Here is a 23,726-nt window from a genome sequence, read left to right on the forward strand (position 1 = left end):
TTATTTAGCCTAACATCTGGCGGGGGTACCAGTCTACGTCCCAATTTATAATGGTCGATGATTTCCCCATAATTTTGCAGACGCTCGTCGTATGCCCAGTGTTCGGGGGGCTCGACGGCTACCCGGAAGTAGAGAGCTCGGGCTAGCTCGTGAGCCGCCTCGTTACCAGGGACGGCAGCGTGAGCGGGTGTCCAAATTAACTGAATTTTCCTATTTATTGTTCTTTGGGTGAGGATTTTGGCCGCCTCCGGCGATATCCTCCCCTTCCCAAAATTTTGAATGGCAGTTTTGCTGTCGCTAATTATGAACTTGGCTTCTGTTCCTACGCAAGCTAGCGCTATCGCAACTTCCTCCGCAGTCTCTATGTTGCGGCCTCTGATGGCTGCCGCGGATACCGGTGCCCCTCGGCCATCGACTACCGAAGCTACCGCCGCACCTGTTCTGCCACTTGCCGCATCAACATAGACTACTTCCTTTGTTCCCATGTTCTTGAACCGTCGCTCTAGAGCTTCAGCTCGTTTGGCCCTTCTTTCGACATTAAATTCTGGATGCATATTCCTAGGGAAGGGGGGGACTACCAAGGCATTCCTGATTTCACTATTAATTGTGACTTTTTTTTGAACTCCCCTGTCTGGGTTGAGGCTTACTTTTGCAAGGATTACCCTGCCCGTCTCGGTCGTGCTTAGTCTCTCTAATTGGGAGACTCGCACTGCCTCCGCCAATTCTGCCCACGTGTTATGCACCCCGAGTTCGAGCAGTCGTTCGCGCGAGGTACCCATGGGCAGTCCTAGCGCCTTCTTAACGCATCTTCGAATCAGGCAGTCTAACTTCTCTTTTTCGCTGGCCTTGATGTCCAGGTAGGGCGTGGCGTAACTGATTCTGCTTATTACGTATGCCTGGATTAGTTTTAGTAAATTTCTCTCCTTGAGGCCTCTTCCTTTAGTGGCGACCCTCCTCAAGAGCCCGAGGGTTTGCATCGCGTAACTTTCTAATTTTTTCAGGACCTCTCCGTTGTGACCGTGGGATTGAATGACCATCCCCAAAATCCTGATCTGATCTACTTTTGGCATCGGTTTGCCCTCCACCTGAATATGAAACTCCCCGCTATTCTTGCAGCGGAGGTACTTTGGGTTATAAACGAACAACTCAGATTTATGCGGGGAGCACGAAAGTCCCCTTTTAGCCACGTAATCGACAATGATGTCGGTCGCTGCTTGCAGGCGTTCCTCCGTAATCGCATCGCTCCCCTGGTTAATCCAGAGGTTAATATCGTCCGCATACATGCTAAAATTTAGCCCCTTGATTTGGTTAAGTTTACCCGGGAGGCCTCTCATTGCCACGTTGAATAGAAAAGGCGATAGCACTGAGCCCTGCGGTGTGCCTTTGCTTCCTAACTCTATCGTAGGAGATTCTAAATTTTGAAATATCATGCAGGCTTTTCTGCCCGATAAGAAGTCTTTTATGTAGTTGTACGTTCTCTCCCCTACTCCGAGCACTTCGAGCCCTTCGAGAATAGCCTCGTGCCTGACATTGTCGAAGGCCTTGGTGAGGTCTAGGCCCAGGATCACTTTGGCGTCTCTCGATCGCGAGTTTATGATATCATGCTTTAGTCGGAGCATTACGTCCTGCGTGCACAAGTGTGGTCGGAAACCGACCATTTCATGCGGCCACAGGTTGTTTTGCTCCATGAAGCACGTTAATCTCGTCTGTATTACGTGCTCCAGCAACTTCCCTACGCATGAGGTTAGGGAAATTGGTCTCAAATTTTCCAATTGCGGGGGTTTTCCCGGTTTGGGTATTAGTATTATGTTTGCCGTTTTCCACTGATCTGGCAACTGGCTCGTTTCCCAAACTTTTCCAATGAATTCCGTTAGTAGACTTACAGAGTCATCGTCTAGATTCCTTAGCATTTTATTGGTGATCCCATCGGGGCCCGGGGCTGATTTAGTTTTTAGTCTTACAATTTCCGCCCTTACCTCTGCCTCCGTGATGGGGGCGTCAAGAGCCTCATTGGGCGTGCCACCGTAGCTCGGGAGTGGGGAACGCTGGTTGTCTGCAACGTACGTTTTTACTAACTTATTCATAAACGCCGCATCGTCACCTTCAAAGGTGTGCCTGACTTTTGCCAATCTTATTCCCGATTGAGTTTTTGAATTTGTTGGGTCCAGCAGATGCCGGAGCATGCCCCACGTTTTGGAGAGATTCATGCCTCCCTCCATTTCGTCGCACCTGCTGAGCCAGTTTTGTTCGCACAATTTGATCGCGTAGCTTTCAATTTCCTTGTTATGCCTCGCGATTCGTCTTCTAAGATTCTTCTTCCACTTTTGTTTCTTCAGCCTGCGTTCCATGCTTTGTTTAGCGTCCCACATGTGGAGCAGTCAGCTATCTGCTATACCAGGAGCGTCGTCTCCTACCAGCGTCTTTGTCGCCTCACCAACGTGGCGTTTGAGTGCCTCCGTCCATTCCTCAATGTTCTCAATTCGTTCTAATTGCGCGGTTGCCCTGATTTCTCTAAATTGATCCCATTCTGTAACGGCCGGTTGGCACGCCCTGTGCGTCTTCTTTGAGGACCGAAACGATAATGAAATGGTCACTGCCAAAATTTTGCTCAGAATTTTGCCAGTCTAAACCCTGTAAGTTTTTTGAAAATGTCAGGTCTGGGGATGTGTCCGCACATACGCTGTTACCCGTCCTCGTTGGATGATCGGGATCCGTATGGAGGGTGAGACCTAGCTCGTGCGTGTCCTCCCATAGCTGCCTACCTTTGGTGTCCTGTAAAGCATAGCCCCATTCTTGATGTCTGGCGTTAAAGTCACCAACAATCAGCAAGGGATTATTCCCGGCCGCCTTGATGGCTTTGCGCATAAGGGCCCTAAATCTAATTTTCTTTTGCTTGGGTGAGCTATAAAGGTTAAGAAGGAATAGACTGGGATCCTTCTTTCGTCCCGCTAATATCTCGAGAAATACGTTCTCGATATCTCTCGAATTCAAATCGTGTTCTATCACCGCTACATTGCGCTTGACAAAGGTCGCCACCGTCGATTTCACGCCTCTATCGCTGTTGAACACCTGGTATCCCATTAGTTTGGCTCCCTTCCCTGTTTCCTGAAGGGCGATTGCGAGGGGGGTCTCAGTTATGAGTGGAAGGTATTGCTGCAGTAGCGCTCTCTTGCGCTGGAAGCCGCGACAGTTCCACTGCCAAATTTGGTTTTCATTTACGCGCCTGGCCATTTTGCAGCTGGGTTAGCGTTTGCTCGACATTCTGCTGCCAAGTGTTGACGGCTACGAATTCAGTTCGAACTCTTTGCACTTCCCCTGCAAGTGCCTGTACCTGGCTCTGAATTTGGTTCATGAATTGGGTCATTTGGCTCATGAATGAATTCAATTTTTCGTCAAGCCTATTTTCGAGGGCTTGGAACGGGTCGGTTTCATTAATTTTGCGCTTCACCGGGGGCGGGCGAGACGCCTCAGTCGCCATTTGCTCATCCCCTTTCGCCGGTGGCGCCGCTTGTGGCGGGGCGACTGGCTGAGCAGGTGGCAGCTGCTTCGCGGGAGTGGGAGGCCCTTGCTTTTCCGCATGCTGTTTCGAATTTTGATTTTGCGTTAGCTTTTTAATCACCCCCTTAAGCTCCTCAATTTCTTTTTTAAGAATTTCGACTTCCTCGCCTTTCTTATCTTTCCTAGGTTTAGCCTGGGAGGCCCCGCTGTTGAAGCTTACATTTTTCCGGTCTCCGCTGGCGTTCCGCTTGGTCCATGGGTTGGCCGCGTCCCTCGAACTCGACCGTCTCCTGGACCCAGACCTGGAGCGTCCCATGGAGCGAGAACTGGAACGCCCTCGCTGCTGCGGTGGCGTCTCGTTGGCGGTAGATTCCAGCCTTGGGAAGGAGTCATCTCTAACGCGGAAGTCTCCTTCTCCTTCTTGCTTGACTTTCGGTCGCCCTCTGTTGTCGTCGTGCGCTGGCTTATCCTTGACTTTTCGCTCCCATTGCTTCTTCTTCACCTCGTACGGAGTCCTGAACATTTCCTTACATTTTCGGTCACCAAGCAGGTGGCCCTTGCCGCATAGCTGGCATTTTGTCTCGCATTGGTGACCTTGCGGTGGCCTCTCCATTCCGCAGCTTCTGCACTTGAGGTTGCTCGGGTCCGGACAGACGTCCTCCCTGTGACCGAGTCTTCCGCAGGCATTGCAAACCTCATATTTTTTGCGGTAAAGTTGACACCGCTGCGCCATCGGAGTCAGGCGAACCCATCGTGGTACTTCTCTCTCTTCAAAGAGAATTAGTACAGTTCTGGAATTTTTGCCGAGTCTCCGCACACCCAAAACTGGCGGGTTGCCGTGGATTCTCAGCCTCTCCATGATGATCTCGTCAGTATAAGTAAGTGGCACGTCATGTACCACGCCCTTGCCGCAATCTTCCGGCGTCGCCACGTAGGCAGTCAATTCAATCTTCTCCCCCTCGAACACGAGGTGGGTTAGGCTCGCGTAGCGTCTCTTCCTTTCGGCGCTTGTAGTTGCCACGAGGATCGAGTGCTGCTTAATATTCGTCGAGATGACGTCCTCCCCGGCCTCGCCTGGGTGGATACCAGCTGCCACGATTATTGCGTCAGCCAAGATTGCGTTACCAAACTTGAGCAGACGCACGAGGCCGCCACGTGGCCTCAAAATGATTTTCTCGGCGCCATCGGGTAGGCGAGCATGCTGCTTTTCCACCGATTTCGCAGCCATTTTTCTTCCAGCATTCTTCTCAGCAGCTCGCCGCTTCTCAACTTGTTGCACGGTCTTCACGAGCGGCACATATTTCTTCTTCTTGGTGGTATACCATTGGCCAGGCACTTGAAATTCCTCCGGATCTACCGGCGTTCCTTCGACAATTTCCATTTTTTTAAGCTTTAGTCAGCTTCACGAGGCTAGGGGTGGGTCCCCGTAGCTGTTACGTGCTGCCGTTCCACTCTACACGGCTGAAAACAATATGTCGTAACTATTCATTGCGCAGCGTTCAGCGTGCTGTCATGCAATGTTTCGTTTCCTATTTAGCACCCACCTTCTTTTCCAGTTTCAGTCCAATTTGCGACAGGGAAAAATCCGAGAAGCGTTTAGGGGTAGCTCGGCTGGAAACGCTGATTGGTGGACACGCCGCGGCCTGGCGTGACGTTTTTTGCGTTGGGCTCGGTGCTTAACCGGACGTGACGTAGTCAAAAACTGGATTTACTTGTTTTTTTTTTTCGTCCCTAGGCGCTCTAGGGAATCGCTAGGTGCCCCCCGCTCATGCCCGCTCTGGCAACGCGCGCGATTCCGGCATTCGGTTCGTGGATCTCGCTGCTGCATGGCACCGGCTCGTTCGGTCACCGAGGTGCTCGACGATGGCGGGCCTGCGCGTTTACGTGAATGCGCTTTCAGCACTCCGATCCGTGCTGTACGTTGGGCGGAATGACGTTGATAATGGCGACAACCTGCGGGAGATCGCAAGCACCGTCAAGGTAAGTATAAATTGGGCAAAGTTGTCTCGCATTTTGCTTATTTATAAGTGCTGTGTCGCTTCTCTCTCCCCACGTGCTTCCAGGACCTCGTGCAGCAGCAGCTCGTGGCATGGACGCTCCTCGTGTTCAAAAAAAAAAAAAAAAAAGAAAAGAAAAAAAAAAAATCGGCCACGGCTATGGAGACCTCCACGAAAACATCCGCCGTCGGCAACTAACCGCTGCCTGACTGCTATGCTGAGGCGCACGTCTGCCGTGCGCATTCTCAACCCTGATTGAGGTACAAGAACTCAGATTTCTTTGTCGAAGGTTTTTGTAATATGTTGCGCATTCATCAAATCGCTATGTTCATAATGCAACTTTTTTCTACTCTTTTACAGCACCGTTTCCTGTATGCTGCGAAGAGGCCGAGGATTTTCTTTGTACGCAGCAGCACATGTCAGGGATCGCGGCATCGATCAGCTCTCCAAGATCATCGCCGCAACCCTCGTAAATGTCTACAGTAGAAGCATCGCTACAGCATCCAGGGCAGCATATAAGCAGGCACTGTGTACGACGTAGTGCACCACTGTTGACGGTGCACGGCAAAGGGCCACGGACGAGTACAGGGCGTTGTGTTCGCCACGCCGTCACGTCGCTGCGCATCCAAACGGCCCTTTTCAGGGCCGCCCCAATGTTTCCTGGCAGACCGCAGACCTGCACATCCCGTACTCCTCTTCCCTCTCTACGTTGCACGTGGCTTCGTATCAATCGCCGCGGCCACCAAAATAACTTGCGCACTAGGCCTCTTTACCAGGCTATACGTATATACACGCATGCATAATCGTGTCAAATTTGATTTAATAAAGTGCTACAGTGCTTATTACCTGCTTCCCTCACGCATTCTTCCGAGTCTTCGTGCAGCAGCTGCAGAACACGTGGCAAGCGTCACTCTGCTGCCGCGACGAACGCTAAGCCCATACAACAGGGTTAACAGCTAGAGTATTCTCAGTGTGGTGCGGCATTGTTCAGCGATGTTAATGGAAGTATCGACATTTTATATAACAACTGCATAATCGTCTTGAATATTGCTTCATAAAATACTGTACTGCTTAATTCTCACTTACCTCGTGCATTCCACAGCTGCTGCAGCTAGCACTTGGCCAGCGCGTCGTTCTCTCCAGTGCTGCAGTGACGACAAACTATAGGCCTCGCAATAGGCTACAATATACACCGCGGCTTTGTGCCGCTGTGTATTTTTTTGTTTTTATAAATGTATCACATTTCGAAGTTTATAGTCGCCATCCAAGGATCACTTAACTCGAGAGCACGGGAAAAGGCAGAAGTGTACGCACCTGGATTCGATGCCATTGTACAACGCCGGTCTTTTTTTTTTTTTTTTTTTTAACGAAAGCATCCTACGCGCTAGGCGTCCTAGGCAAGGTTCAAGTGCAGTGTGCCTTTGTATAGTAACAATGTATGGGGTGAGCGGTTGCAATGTTTTCTGTTCACTTTTGTTGGCTGTTTCTTAAATAAAAATTGTCATTGGTTTCTGTGTCTGTCACTGTGTCTAAAGAGCTGCTCTAGCCGAACCACGTACGTAGCGATGGATTGCACCGCGGCAGTATGGCTTTGTTCCAAGTTTAACAAAACAGTTGAGGCCAAATCAAAATCGGAAATGACCATTTCCAACCTGGATATTGGCCCCAAGTCAAAAATTTGGAGTGCAATTCAATGGCAACAGTTCAGCTCTGTGCCGACATTTCGTACAATTAAGGGAGTCGAAAGTATGGAAATGGCATGCATTTGTGAACATCAAACATGCTTCACATCCAATTAACATGTCATGCAATGCTAATATAAAAGCTCAATATTCTATCGGAGAACTCTATGAAATCTGCTAGAGCATGGAGCACACGTTCATAGGGATATTTTATTTTAATTACCAGCACTCGCAAAGGTATTGGAAATAATTGAATCAAGTCCCATTCAAGGAATCAGATGAACAGTAACAAAAACAAATCATCCTTTATTTATTTTGTTTAGTACCTCAATGAAGAGTTTAGGCACACTTTTGCTGAATTTGTACATAAATGACAATTCATATTGACAACAGTGTTCAGCTCATCATGTATGCTGATAATAGTGTGTTTATTATTGGCTTTGATCTCAATGAAACTGTTTTACATTGAAATTATTTACTTGAAAAATCGTTTGCCTGGTCCAATATTTCATGAAGAAATAAACACAGAAAAACTATTTTGTTTTGAGTCTGAAATAAGAAAATGATGTAAGAGATGGCTACCGATCTATAATAAAAATATTGACCTTGTAGAAACTCGCATAAGTCTTAGTGTGAATTTTTTTCATTTGAGATAGGAAATTCATATAAACAACACTGCAAATAAAAAAAAAGATTTCTTCAATGAGTGAGCTTTACCTTGATGTGGTACTGTCCTTGCCTTTAATTATGCAAGTCCCCACAGATAAGGTATTGCAGTTTTATGTGGGCAAGCACCACAAGAGCAAATATCAATAAAATGATAATTCTCAGTAAATTAAATGTGTGTTTCTTACATAACCGATATTGACTGCCGGTTTACGACATGACACCTCCGTGCAGAATACAGTATAATTATCTTTAACTATGAATGCCACTTGTTGCATGTTTCCTATTTTTCTTGGCAGGACAATAAAAGCTTTCTTTGCGCGATGGCACTGCTGCAATTAGAGCCACTCCATTTTAACTCAAAACTCCAACCTCTGGTTTCTCCCGCACTTTCACACTTGGTGCAACCTGCAATCAATAAAACACAATCTAATGGTCTCACTGAATGAACTTAAACAGGTATTCCTGAAATTGTGAAAACAGCTATGAATACACTTTTTAGGGTTGTAAAATCAGAAATGTTGCAAAGTTAAAGAGCACTGCAGAATCTGCATTGGAGCAATGCAAAAGAACGAATGCTGCTGCAACATATTACATCACCCTCCATCGATTGACACCACTCATTACCCTCAACCACTTCTCAATTATTCACAACTGCTGCGGACATGATTTTTCAGACACGTTCTGCGGATGCGGTGTGCGGACGCGGTCTGCGGACAGAAATCTGTGAAATCTGTGCGTTTTCCAGCGCTGTGTTAATGTAATTTATGTTATCACTTATACTACTTGAGAATTCATTTAGTGTTCTATCAGTGTGTTGTGTTACCTTGCTAACAAGTTTCCTTATATCTTCTTTGCATGTGTTATTGTATGTAGTTGTATCCCCCCTACAATAATGCCTCATGGGCGCTGTAGGTACTTACAATAAATAAATAAATAAACATAGCGAAATAACACTTTCGCATTAATAGATCTAGACATAGGGTCTCTAATTCTTGCACTTTTTTTTTTAAATAATGTGTAAATTTTTTTATCCTACTCTGCAGCTAACGTCTGCTGCTCCTTTGTAAATGGGTCCAGGACCTAAGTGCATGAGTTGCTCTCTGAAACATTTAATTTAGCTCTCGAGACTATCTAATATGCTCGAATTGAAATCATTGACTCCAGATTCGAATTGACTCCAGATTGGACTTTGAAATTAGTTGCAAAATTTTTAACTGCAAAGCCTATTGAAATATTATATGTTTGGGTGTATTTTTACTAGGGAGCGAAATGCACCAGCTTCCTTTAACATCTTAGCCAGCGCACACACAATGCATCATTGAAATGTAGTTTGAATTCCAGTTTCACCATGCATAACAATTGTCCATTCAGTTTGGATGTTCATTAGGAATATCAATTCTAATCTGTAAGATGACCATAACTTAGCAGTCCATAATAAAAATAAATTGCTTCTTTACAGAGAGTTAAAACTATGCAGTTGGGACTAAGTACAATTATTCCAGCTGGGAGGTCATCTAGAAACTGGAAGACATTTGATTATGGAAATTCAATTAGGACTGAAAATTCTTATTGGAAAGAATGAAAAGATGCCTAAATGGAATGAGGGCTTTTAGCGAAAGTGTAAATTCTGGAAACTCAATTGAATAATACAAGACTCTTTAGCAGGATCTAGAACACCTTTTACAAATGAACACTTGAAACTTAGAGCACTGGCTGATGCTCACCGCCGCAGCTCTCAGAATAACTGACAGCATCGGCAAACTACAGTAGGTGTTAGTGCAGTATACACCAGTGTTGTCACTGCGAAATGAAGAGCCACAAAGCAGAGGACTGCCATCCTTATTACTGCCAATATAAAATTCCTTCTCAGAGCCACCCCATTGTTTCCTGGCAGATCATGGGCCTTCAACTTCATCGTCATGTTTTCTCATTTTTAGTCTCTTGTAGGATGTATTGGGCCTTCGGTGGTCTGTCATGCAACACTGCATGACTAATCCACTGAGTGCAAAGCCGTTAACCAACAGAGATATCTTTTCACTTCATGTGCGGCACACAAACATCATGCATAAAAGAGGCCACATGTCACTATTCCATCTTTCTTTACACTTTCTTTCTTTAGCACACTCTAAAACCATTCCTGTAAAAAGCTAGAGCTTCTTTTACGCTAAGTGACATGGCAATTATTGTAGCTTGAAACATTTTCAAAACGAAAAAATAAATGCATGAGGCGGCTCACAACCATTGTTTTTTTGTAAAATTGTGTTGCTTCATAGGCAGTAACTTGAACAACACTGACAACATTTCTACATTACTTTGAAACAACCCAGGCAAAAATCCTAACTGATGTAAATGGTTTAAGGAACAAACTTCCAGTTCATACCAGTTGGATAACAATGAATCCCCAACTGGAATTCAACTGGGATCAACGTTCATGCGTATAAGGTACCCGTTGCATGCGAGCCTTGCTACCTGTTGATGGTTTACAACTCAGAAAGAACACAAAAACGAGGGCACAAGTGCAGATAAGGCGCATGTTTAAAGTCTCCATGACCGGTTGTATTCGTTCCTCTGTATCCCATGAAAGCACTCCATTTCTAACCCCCAATGGCGTAGGTCTGCGACATCCGGTGCAATAACGCGGGGCAACCCCCTCCCCCCCCCCCCCCCTTCATGAACACACCTGAGCGCAATACCATCAACTACTTTGTCGTCAAGGCTTTCTTTGATTGGGGAAGTTCGTTTTTCGTATTGCACAACATGGTGCAAGCTGAGGCACTTTTTTTCCTTCATTTCTTAAGACTTCAACGTAACAAGCATACCCCACAACTGATAATAATTACGAGGGGCATATGTCATATTTTTTCTTTTCTTAAGAAAGGTGCATTTGTGAAGAACTAAGTAGAGGTTTTTGACAGATGAATTTCTAGATTGGGACTACTCAAATAAAAGGGCATATAAAAACCACAAGAATTGCAAACTTTGAGCATGTAGAAATACTTGGTAACACGCACAGTAACTAAAAAGTGGCAAACTGGCAGATGCGACCAGGATTATAACACGTTGCCGTTGTGAACAATTTCGTTTACATCAGGCATAGCGCAGTGCCAGCAAAAGCCTTGAGAACTGGCCAATGTGCTGTATTGTAGTTCATATTTTTTATGCTTCCACAAACTCTTCATAAGGACTGTTGAAAGCTTTGAACATGCACAAGACAACTGCAATTACATCGGCCACAGTGACAAAGAATAAAGTAAATACGAACCAGCTAGAATGTTAGACTGAGCGTTCACATGCAAATATGGGCGTAGAAATGCCATTTGAGAAGTAAGCATGCTAATAGTGAAAGGACAACTCGAACACACAGAAGAGAACTGAAGTTACAAAAACAAACAAGCAGTCATAATTGAGGCCTTCAACAACTACGCTGTAAAAGACAAATTTTGCAGAGGGACAAGTGCATAATTAATCCTGCCGCACAAATAAAATAAGCATATCCCTCGATCAATTATAGAAATCGCTTGTGTACAAAAAGTGGGAAACACTGAAGTCATCTTGCTTTGAGCAACTAATTTCAGATATTATAAATCTTGTTTTGAAAGCTGGTATTGATCTAAACAGCATAAAGCAAAAAAAAAAAAGAACCCCGACATGCCAACATTTTCATTTTCCGGTCTTTAAGGCTTCAAAGCTGCTACTTGGTTTGTCAAAATCAATGTTTTTTGCCAGCTCACCTACGAGAGATGATATTGCAAGGTCTGAAAGCGTGCACTGACCAATCATAGGTCCTCTTCCTCACAGAACACAACCTCCTCCTCTCACAGGATACTACAGACACTCATATATTAGGAATAGTTGCAGGCTGGGGAGAGGCTCTAGAAAATCTCAATCTGGGGAACTCCAATGCTGCCCAACTGTCGGCCTCTTCGAGTCCAATGCTTGCCACTTTAATTTGAGGTGTCTCCTCAGCCAAGGCATTTCGATTGAATGTGTTCTATCAGACAGCTTGTCGTAGAAGGATGTAAGCTTCGGAATACATACTTTAAGGCTTGAGAGGTCCCTCAGTAGAATAAAGAAATCTCTTCACTTCAAGAGGACCAGATATGTTCTGCGGCTTCTAAAATCGCTTTTGATTTAATGCAGAGCTCGGCATAAAATCTACCAGAGCAGTCAAGCATCGCCCCTTTTATTTTCTTCCTGCAATGAAAACCCTAAACCTCAGACACATTCCCCTACCATACTCTTTTTGAACTTCTGGGGCATGTCTACTGATATTCTGAGCTCATTTGATATTATGAATTTCTGCTCAATAGCCTTGCACACTGTGGCCACACATCATCTTTGAGAAAGAGCTTTAAATCATCCATCTTTGCCACCACTTTGTCAAGGTATAGGTGCTTTGTCTGCAAATGAAATTGTGCAGCATTTACTACTTCAGGTACTGCATGCTATAGGTGCAAGCAACATAGAAAAGCAATGGCACAGACTACTTCGCCTCCTTGCAAATAAAAAAGGTACCAATGAGCAGCGATGCCTTGCTAACAGAATACATTTAGTCTCAAAGTGGTCTTCACCAGTGGAGTGATAGTGGGGGTCATCAGGTTTGATTTCATGATGGACTGACTTGTATCTCTCATTTTAACAATAACTTTCTCTTACAGCAACAAAAGAGAGAAAGCATTCTTTTGAGGAAAAGAACTTAAGGCCCACAGTATTGCAGCATGTGAATTGCCTTGCATATATTTCTCTAACTGCACTCTTTGCATTACCACCCTCTCCCCCCCCCCATTCCCAGCCACACTTTCCTGAGCACTGCACCCAGTGCAGTCCTCACACCCCTATAGGGACAGCAAGGTTTCTAACCCCTCCTTTATGCTAAAAAAGTGCCTTTTTATATCCTGAGAAGCAATCCCACAATGTCTGGACAGCCCGAAATTCAGCAAATACTCGCTTTACTCATCTTTGCACCTTATTAATGTATAAGAAAGGTTTTTTCTTTTTTCTTTTTTTTTTTGCTGTTGACATATTAGTTGCATAAAAGGTGGCATATGCCTAGAAAATTTTGTTAAAAATTGGCTATAGTGCATGCTACTTTTCTCTTTCATAAGTCTTTTGCAAACTGAAGTGGTGGACCACATTAACTCATTCTTCATTGCATTATGCCATCATTGTGCAATTAAAAAAGTGTCCACTTAGATATATTCACAAGTGCTGTTTGATAAATAATTGTCTTTAAACTCTGAGGTTGTGTGAAAGAGATACTAAATGGAAGGAAAAATAGTGTAGCACATATTTAACTTTATATGTGTTTGTAAGTGTAAGGTATAGCCAAATAAAAATTTAAAGAATTTCTCGACTGCAAGCAATCAATGTAACGAATGACAAACATTTACTCAAGGCAATGAAAGTTATTAAAGCATTTCAATGTTTTTATGAACAAAAATAAATGCAGTGTTTGAATATATAACAAACAAATTTGTGATGGCAGTCAGCAGTCTGTTTCAGGCTACAGGTCCAGTTAAAAATCACCTTGACACATATGACGGATGCAAAACTTGTTGCCGTGAAAGAAATGCAGAAGACGTAAGACGCTGTTTATTACATATTAGACATGCGAAGGCATGACAAGCTGAAATGGTCCATGCGTTGCATTAGAACAAGCACTAAGTCATTAAAAGATGCATGCATCACATGGATCTGAATTTGACAGCAAACATATGCTGACACTCACAAAACAAACAATGCCATTACTCTTCATGTGATATACGCTGCAATATTTTCATGTTTTCTAAAGGCTACGCACAGTTCTGTACTACATAAAAAGTACACATCTTATAATGCTCCTATAGTTACCCATATATAACATGACCTCCTTAGTAACAATGTACAACATTTCTTCTTGTTAGCCTGAAATCCTGAGGCTGAATGTTCTGAAATCCGGTTGTATTAATTGCGACTTTATGATATGCTCCATCAACTTTATTTGAGGTATGAAGGCATTATGCTCCAAGTGCAAGATGGGGATTTGCTTTATTAAACTTAATCTAAAACAAGCCCTGATCAATGTGAAATGATTTACATAGTTTTATAATAATCAGCCCAAATGAGAATAGGATATTCATTAGGCACCTGATTGTTTTTAACAACAGGGTAACCAAAACAGTGAGAGGTCATCCTTTAATACTACAGCTTATTTAGTTTTTTTTTTTTTTTCCCTAATCATCATATCACTCCAAGCATCACAATTCTGACCTAAAAAATTTGTAGAGTCGAAATACGTATCTCTATTCCCTTTGTCCTCAAAGCTTTTTTTTTTGCCCCCTACAGTCATCGACTAGCTATACCTATTGCAGCTAGGATGTGCTTATAATAGCGCCGGCGCCGCGGTGTTGCCGGCCGGCATCATATATGCATTCGCCGGCGCATTAGTTTGGAGTGAGGAAATTAGGCCCTTTTTAGCCAATAAGAGCTGTCACCGAGCGCATTTCTGGTTAAAACAATTCATAATGAACTATTTTGCTTAGAAAAAGACCGAATTATATCGGGACGCGTGGCAACGGGACGGACGACCGTTGCCGACAGCCTGCGCGCCTGAACGACGTCGCACCGAGAAAGCTATTTTGCAAGGAAACGTTTTGCAAATATACGAAATGGGCAGAAGAGCGGAATCACTGCAAACATGGTGTGCAGTTGTCAATGGAAAATTCGCCCGGCCGGCCTACGAACAGGTCACACTGCGTTGGCGAACCTCGATTGTTTTTGTCGCCGAAAGGTCTCACACAGATCTAGATAAAGGAAAGTAATTAAGCTGTGATTTCCCCGGCAATTCGTGTGGTGTGACAAGCTGGTTCGGAAACCTCTTCGCGGCTCGAAGCGTGCATATGTTATTAGACGTCGCTGCCGTTTCCACGGTGTCCGCACTGCATGCAAGCTAGGTCTCGTGCCTCTCCGCCGACGGCCATCGGCTGGGCAGCTGCCGTTTGCTTGCGGCGCGCCGCCGACACCGCCGGGTCGCGCCCGGGCGCTCTGAAAAGCATGGGGAATCCAGGGACAGTCTAGAGAAAATACGTGCGCCCTACATCCGGACATGACATCATAAAATATCACGTGACCCATGACGTTATTTGTGACGTCATATATGACGTCACAAATTTTGGGCCAATTAGCGTTTCCAGCCGAGCTACCCCTAAACGCTTGTAAAATCCGCCGCCATATGTGCCTCCAATTCTATGCCATTCACTGCAAACGTAGGGTGTGCGTCAAGATGCTGCGTCTTTACCCCAAAATCAAAAACAAATAGACGTACGCTTTCTCAACTACGTACCAGCCTTTAGATGCCTAAAAGTGGCGGAATGAAGAGACGGCGTTAAAGGCGCTATCGCGTCCTCTCTTAAGACGAAGCTTTCTGCTATATATATATATATATATATATTTTTTTTTAACATAAGGCCTCTTTATGCTGGTCTGCATGCTTTGCACCGTGCGCAACGAAGCCTATCGAAATGAATTGGAAGTCTGTCATTTGTTCGTGCCCCTGATAGACTTCCTCGAGATTAAAATGTGGGCACAAGCTCTGCACATAAGAGATATAACTTACTTCGAAGAACAATTTCTGGGGGGGAATTCTGTAACGCTCTCAATACAAAACCAGTCTCCATGGAGGAACGAAACAACTTAGGAGAGGCCCTTGCCATTCCCAATGCATTGGAGAAAGTGTGGCGGAAGTGACGTCAAAATTTAGGGTTAGCCAAGTCGGGCCATTAGCAACGGCGATGCGTTGCTATGAAAACTCGGGCCACTAGCAACAGCGTTGCTAAGGGCCCTAGGTACGTGAGCGTCGCTGAGAAAGGGTAAAGGCATAGAGTTTCTTACTCTTACCTAGAGGGAAAGCTGTGCTGCCGTCTATGGGCGTTTACATGGAGTTTCCAGACGGCCAGTTCAGCCACCATGGGCGCTCAAAGCATCATGGGCCGGTGAGCTACCGAGTGCAGAACTACAACTTTTGGCCAAAACTAATGCAAATATAAACGTTGTTCTACCGTAAATAATGCCCTAAGATTGAATATTGTGACTATAAATTGTAAAGAGAGAGAGAAACAGCATGTCAGTGTGATATTTATCAAATATAAGCGATGGCTCTTTCTCCTATTGGCTTAGTTTTGAGCAGCACAAATACCAATATTTCGCACTTAATATGCAAACTTTGAAATAAAAAAACGTTATAAAAATATTTATGGTTGCGCAATCACTTCAGGAAGTTTTTAGTGGCATTTCGGGAAACAGAAACCATTTATTGGCGACGTCTGCTTTTGAGCCTTCGCTACTATGTCTTTCGCGGTCTATGTACGCACTTTCAAATGATGATGATGACGAAAAAAGAAACATCGCAGTAACGCCACTCCACGTACCCGAGAAAAACCGACTGTCCCGCAACAAGTAGCACACCGGCCCATGATTCTTAGCGCGCCCATGGTGGCTGAAGTGCAGCGCCCTCAGCTTTCCCTCTAGTTAGTGTAAGGAACTCTATGGGTAAAGGAGGAGGAGAGACGTTGCAGCGTCCGATCGCGGCGCGGCCGCGCCGGCTTCAAAAAAATGACGTCAGGGCCTCTCCTAAGCTTTCCTTCCTCCATGCCAGTCTCAAACCGCTCAACTTGCCCTGCTCCTATTGGTCGGCGGCCATATTGAAATTTTGCGTCATCACTGATCTCACCGGTGACTGCGCTTACGTCATCAACAAGACTAAAGTGGTGACGTTGCCCATCGAAACGAGGTAACCCCAAAACCAGTCAACTGAGTAGAGCGAAAATGGCGGCTGTGTTCCTTGCGTTGCTATAGCGTTGCGCTGGCTGTGTGACAGTTGTGTCGGTGCGATCCACGGCGTAGAAGGGAGGACGAAGACGCGTTTGACGTACCGGTCTAGTTGTTCCGACTGTGTTCAACTCGGAAACCAGCAGAAAGTGGAGTGACTGTGCGGCGATTGCCGACGAACATCGATGAACGGGGGCTCACGCAGCTCACGGACGAGTGCGCAGCCACTGCGGCTGCATGCGCATCGTGTTTTTTTGCTATCGGGGGCTACCAGCTTGCGTCGGGAACGTAACATCGTTTGCATCGCATAGGCATCGATCAGCAGGTGCGTGCGCTGATAGCGGAAGCCATCGGGCGGAACGCTGATTGTCGTCAAGGTGCCGCGGTGCGATATGGAAAGAAGTCGCTATAGGCAAGGGGTTCTACGTTGTGAACATCACAGTAGTGAGTAAATGTTGGTTTTGACTGTGTGTGTTTGGCTACGACTTCGAAACGTCATTGTAAACTTGTATTGTGCCTATTTTATTACAGATCTGCGACGCCAACATACGCACTTTTGACCCTCGTTGCCCCGGGGGACCAAGGACTCCAAACAACGCGTTCGTCTAGCGGTACTCCTGCACGCCGAAAGGTGAACGAAGGCCTGCTAAACGCCTGCGACTTTTTCTTGGGTAAGCTGTAAAAACCCCGCGTCGGTTATCGAACGATATTGATTATATGCATTAATATGTGCAATCGACCACTTGCTGTAAGTTGGCTTCTCTGCAAGTCTTGTTTTCTAACCAAAAGGACTCGTTCCCCCTCGCAATGTTAAAAAACGAACAGAGGAAAGATCTCTTTTCTTTCCAGCTGTTGTCTTCGAGATTACCCAGCGACACCTGACGAAAGTTCAATACCTGTATATACCTCAAAATACAGAACGAAGGGACTAGGGATTGTAGTGCCTTGCCCCCATTCGTTACGCTCCCTCCCTACGACACGTTCGCTACTCGAAAATGTGAGTAGCTGCAAAAAGCGCCTGCTTCTTTTCGTTTCAGCAAGAACTAGAAGACTGTTGTGTGACAACGAGACCCTTTGGTTGGATTACGAGCCTTACAGAGAAGCTGACTTGTATTTCGGCGAGTGATCGATTGTCTGAATTCGCTGAAGTTGCATGCATAAGACGGACTATAGTTATGCATATGAATGCTTGTTAATGTACAAATTTAGTGTTATGGCACCAGGAACCAAATATTCAATGTTTGAAATCTCTTTACTGCCTAAGAAACCGTAGCGCTTGTGTTGTGCAGGTAATCTTAACACATTTTTGTTTATATCACTGTAAAGCTACAAGGCTATCCTTACAATGATGCTTGCTTGGACAGCCCTGTGACACGTTGCCAACATTCCTGTGAATGTTTACCACCTCACTGCGGGCTAGTTGGTATGGATCTTTGATTGTATACTAGAACATGCAAAAGGCGGACTTAAGTGGATGTCATTGTTTGGTTATGCAGGAGACAGTGACTACCCACTGGAGTCATGGCTGCTTACACCAATGCCAAGTCATCCCAGACCCAACTTGCTGTCCCTTCTCTGCTATCACCTTGCAGCCTGGCACAGTTGGCTGTGGTCACTAGCTGTGTGGTAAACATACTTAAACCGAAAAGCGTAGCGTTACAGCAAGGTAATAAATATCCATGACGCTTATTGGAATCAGAAAATGGCACCAAAGATTTTTTACTGCCACATATACTCAGTAGAAGCACTTATTTCTTGGCCGCTGTATTTCACTCGAGTGTTTTTATTGAGAAAGAGACATCATACATACCAGCACACTTACCTTGATGTACAATGACCATACAACATTGACACGTATATTGCAGAATAATTATCGGGCTCAAAGAAGCCGCTCCCTTTCAACATATTGAAGCTACCTATACAAATAGGTACTGTATGCATGGTGCAGTGTGCAAAACGCTTACATATCAGAAGTAAAAATGCCAGCTGGATGGTATACTACTAGAGATCTTGCTCGCAGTGCTAAATGCTGTAACAGCTGTTAGGAGAATGGTGTACAAATACTAGGCTGCAGTGCCCACAATGATTGCTGAATGATTACAAAATTCTAGTGAAAATAAAATAAGCATCACACATACATTGTTAAGGCAATGTGTGAGCAGATGTTATGTACACTAATAAAACGTGTAAAACTGCAAGGGGACTGCTGAGCAGCTTTAAGACAGTAGAGGCAGCTAAGACATGAGCGTTCAAAAATATTTTTCACCATAAACATGATAGAACGAGGGAAATAAGATGGCTACTCAATACAAAACAGCACTAAACAAGGGTTGAGGAGGAACCTTGGTTTGCTAGCCAAAATGCCTCGGCGGCAGCTTTTCGATGGAGGCGAAAAGCAAGACGCCCGTGTGCTGTGCGATGTCAGTGCACGTTAAAGAACCCCAGGTGGTCGAAATTTCCGGAGTCCTCACTACGGCGTCTCTCATAGCCTGAGTTGCTTTGGGACGTTAAACCCCACAAACCAACCAACCAACCAAAATCGAAATGTGGGCTCGGCTTTCAAACTGAGGCTCCCCTCAACCCGTGTTCAGCGCTCTTTCATACACCATAACCATGTGATAAGCACCTCTTTACTTAATTGTCACCTACTTTTGACCTTGGAATTTATTTTCCAAGTTGTTTTCACCAAATAATCAGAAAAAGCATCTTTTGTGCAAACTGGCTTTTCAATTGAAATGGTTTGTACATAATGCACACAACATGGAAAGGTAATAGAATGAGGAATGTGTGTAAAATGAACATCTTTTTGAAACACTGCACACACTCCATGATGACACTTCAAAACTAGCACACATTCTTCGCCTTCGAGGTAATCTGCACACCTCACTGGTGGGCCTCTTGTTTATAAGACTAGGGAAATTTAGCAGATTCACCAGCTCGCCTCCGGCATCGCGCACCAAGCTTGCGTGATGTGTTTGTCTTTCCCGTCGAAAAGGGGGGGGGGGGGGGGATACCGTTCAACAATGTGCCACTAACAAACACAACCTGCTGCGCGAAATACAACATACTGCACATCCCTGTCCAGACCTGGCTGAACAAGCTCGTCCTCTCCTCGGTCACTATATCAAATTTCTGAATAAAGTATTTTATTTCTCTGAACACACCAAAGGAAGCATTAACATCACAGTTTGTGTACCTTATAGAGACTAAACAATCAACATCAAAACATCAACGGAATATCGGGAACGGAGCCCGATGTGGCCGAAGTCAACTGGCTGCGAAGCACAGGAGTGACTGTCACCGTGGCTTGCATGAGGAGTCCGTAGTGGAGGGTCGTGTGTCGGATCTCGTTTCCCGCACTGCAATTGCTAACTCTAGCATAGTAGCTGCCACCTGCCTTACTGCAAGTGCAAACGTTCCTCTGTCGGCAAACACAGTAATGTAGCCTTCATGATCTTCTTGTATTTTCTTTTAAACAAACAGAACAGCAGACCACATACCTCCCACTCGGCGCTCTTGCCATCGATAGTAAACACTGTTTGACAACGCTGACACTCTTCAGTAAGCTGATGACTTAGTCGATTTTCATGCCCAACGCTTTCACCACGCTGATCACTGCAGGTTCGTAGCCTTCATTGTTTTCAATCGGATTTTTCCAGCTGCTCACGACATCCGCACAGGACCTCGATTTCAGGCGACGCACGGAAAATAGCAACTAGCCGAGGAATCAGCTGTTTTCTGGCAAGCCGCCATGTGCCCTCTTTGACACCGTCAGCGTGCCCTCGCGGAGACAAAAAGTTACTAAAGAGCAAATTTAATTGCGAAGCATAAAACGTATCTCCTTATGCTTCATGTTAGTTAGTTGTAAATACAGTTCCTCAGCAGAATAAATATTTATTAATTTTATTTACTGCGTATTAACTGCGCCATTTCATACGGTCCCTCGTCGGCCTCGGCTAGCGTTGCGACAAATGTGTAGCAGTAGGCACGACCGCGGAACGGGGACCTCAGGGGCGGAGTCATGCTACGAGTCGCTGGCAATTGGTCGATTCCGTAATCCGTCACGATTGACGTCTTAAGGTCACGTGAAAGCCGCGTCAATTTGACGTCACGCTCTACAACTTGAGAGCGAAATTGAGAGCGTTACAGAATTCCCCCCCTGAGCTGCATAAACGGATTTTGATTTAGATAATTTTGAGTTCGTCGCAGTACCAGCAATTCGAAGGAAATTTGTGTATATTTCGCGACGAGGAAATAGACGAGCCATGAGGGTGAGGAATTTTGCTTGTTGAGAATACTTTTGTCATTGAGCGGTTAATAGTCACGGCAATGATATGTTGCGCATAAAGTTCTTATATTATGTGAATTGAGCATTGATTACAGCTCTTCTGAAGCATGTCATTGAAGCGAAATTGTGCACGGAGCTTCCAACTTAGAGCTAATGTGAAGAGAGAAGACATCTAAGAGCTGCAGAGAAATTCAAAAAGCAAGATGATCACAAAAATAAAAAAAATCTTCAAAATAACTGAGCATGCATGCGGCGTAGAAAACGTAGCGAGTTGCGGCAGGTGACAAGAAAATGAAACAAAAGAAGATAATGAATGAATTAAGCCTTTATTTGATTCAAGGGATTACTTTCAGCCGCTGTTGGGGTAATTAAGGAGTTAGGAGGGATGGGAATGTAGCTTATCGCTTCTTCACGGTTCTTCAAGCTATTTCCCGTTGTTAAAAGGTAAGCATCTTAAAAGCCCAGAAGATGATCTATATCTGCATCTAAAAGCTAGGCCTTCCAGACTTCCAATGGCTGGTACGTTAAGCTCCTGCCTGAACTAAAGTATGATATGTCGAATGACTTCATAACTGCATTTTTGTGAGGCGGGCAAGCACAAAAGCTTTTAAGCTTCTGAATGAGCTTGAAATATGCTGCCAACCAAGCATACGATCTCATTAATGCATGCATTGAAGTGAATTCACTGCAAATATGGTTTTTGCTGTTGAAGGAATACATATCACATGCTAAAAAAAAAAAAAAAAAAAGAAAGATGGTCAGGGGAAGTTATGAACGCCAACGTTCATTTCCCACTAGACACACACACACACACACACACACAAAAAGGATTATGCTGCCCACTCAAATATTTCCCAAAAGAGGTATAATATTCTCCTCTTAATTGCGTGTAACCTTGCAATATGTCTGTCTATGTTGATGAAGTCAAGCTCTGGTTGTTTGCTGCACTTCATCAGCATTCGACATAAGTGCTGTAAACAATATTGCGTTTTTTTGTCATTTTTTTCTCTTTGTGCTAATAAATAACTTAGGTTCATGTAATTCACTTCTAATGCCCTTTCCGGCCCTTGAATATACCTTGAATATTGTACGTGTTTTAATACTGCAGTCCAGTGCTAGTTTGAAATTGCATTAACTTCCCCTACAAACAGTAAAATTATGTTGTTTTTCTGTGTGTGTGTGTAAAGGAGGAGGGGAATCTATCAGGGGCGCGACTTGATTACTCGCAATATAAGTTTTTATAAGACTCATGCGCTTGTTCAGCCATTTCCTTTCGCAGTGCACACGCCCATTCTCACCGATTTCTCTTTTAGTGAACTCGTTAAATACCTATTCACATCTGACGTTGTTTTAGACGACAAAGGAATATATATATATTTTTTTACATATTGCTATATACAGGAGCGTGAGAGTGCCGATCCAGAACTAGTTCCACGCCATACCTTGAAAGTGAGACATTAAGAAAAGCGCTTCTGATTAGGTGACGACAGAGGCCGTTTATGCGTAATCTGTGTTCACTATATCTTTTGACGCGAGTAGCCAGACTTCATGCACTGCATGAACAGGCTGCACAGGCTAGCAGATTTCTGCGTGTAATTGAGGCAATCTGCGCAGCGCAGTAGTAAACGTGACAACCACTGCGTTACCTTCTAAGGTTAGAGTGCTCCTATGCTCTGAAAAGTTAGATAATTTTTTTGCATGACAGGATCTATGCCATGACAGACCATACTACAAAACACAGGCCAGGGATTAACGCAAGAAACAGTGCTCGTGAGCAAGCCGACGGCACTCACACTTGTTCATAGCATTAACAAATGATTTTCACATAACACAAACGCATTCTCCAAGGTAATGCGTTGCTTCGAAGCCAAAGCTGTCGTAATGTAGTTATAATTATACTGCAGCCATGTACAGTGCAACGGCAGAACGCAAAAGCTATGTGTGTGCTGGCCGCTCCATACTTTCATGTCGCGTGTAGCAGACGAAGCGCTCGGCAAAGAGCAAGAGTTGACTGCAGCGCCGCTAGTTCTCGCGACCGCCACTTGGGACACTCTCCTCCGCTGAGAGGTATGGGTAGCTGTTAAACTGAGTTTGTTCTAGTAATGTTGCTCAAACGTTCATGTTTCTATGGTTCATGACGATGGCAGCCCAGTCTGTCGCTATCTTCTGCCGGTCAGGAGGGTCTCCCAGTCAGCATTTAATAGAGATAGTTCAATATAAGCACGCTACGTAGGAAGTGCTGTGGCACATAAAGTATTTGGGGAAAAAAACAGTGCTGCTACCCAAGTTTATGTCCATTTTCACCACAGGGTCGGCTGCGGTCTGTATGGCTATAAAAAAATAATTATTCACAGCATCCAGAATAGCATAATTTACACTGAACATCTACTCACCTTAAGTAACCCAAGAAACGCAGTAAGACCATTAATTGGAGACCTTATACACAACACAAGAAGAGCCACAACACATGGAGTTCCAAGCCATGTTGGAATAGGCGGAAATAAAAATCAGATGCGTGTGCTGCACGAGCCCAGACTCTAGAGATTAAAAAATTTTTCAGCCAAAGGCTCAATGACGTTCAAGAGCAAACTGGCAGTCCAAATTGAACACTGAAGTAAAATAAGTTACACCTAGTAAAACCTGTCATAATGGGATGGGAGTCATGGTCACACCAAAAACGCTTGATTGAAATCATTTTATGTTGTCTTCGCATTGGACAAACACACCTCACTCATGGTTTATTGTTGGAAAAGAAAACACACCAAAATGTGATTTGTGTGGAACACC

At 44.6% G+C, this 23,726-nt stretch overlaps 1 long non-coding RNA gene across 1 annotated transcript; it reads left to right on the forward strand.

The window, feature by feature from the left end:
• The first annotated feature begins 16,612 nt into the window (after positions 1 to 16,612).
• Positions 16,613 to 19,454, forward strand: LOC146195199 (uncharacterized). Its single transcript, XR_014705977.1, has 3 exons — positions 16,613 to 17,095; positions 17,183 to 17,322; positions 18,148 to 19,454. It is a non-coding gene; the product is annotated as an uncharacterized LOC146195199 (long non-coding RNA).
• Positions 19,455 to 23,726: the final 4,272 nt, after the last annotated feature.

Source organism: Amblyomma maculatum, chromosome 3 (genome assembly GCF_055883805.1).
Source record: "Amblyomma maculatum isolate TAMU_Amacu chromosome 3, ASM5588380v1, whole genome shotgun sequence".
NCBI classification, from domain to species: domain Eukaryota; kingdom Metazoa; phylum Arthropoda; class Arachnida; order Ixodida; family Ixodidae; genus Amblyomma; species Amblyomma maculatum.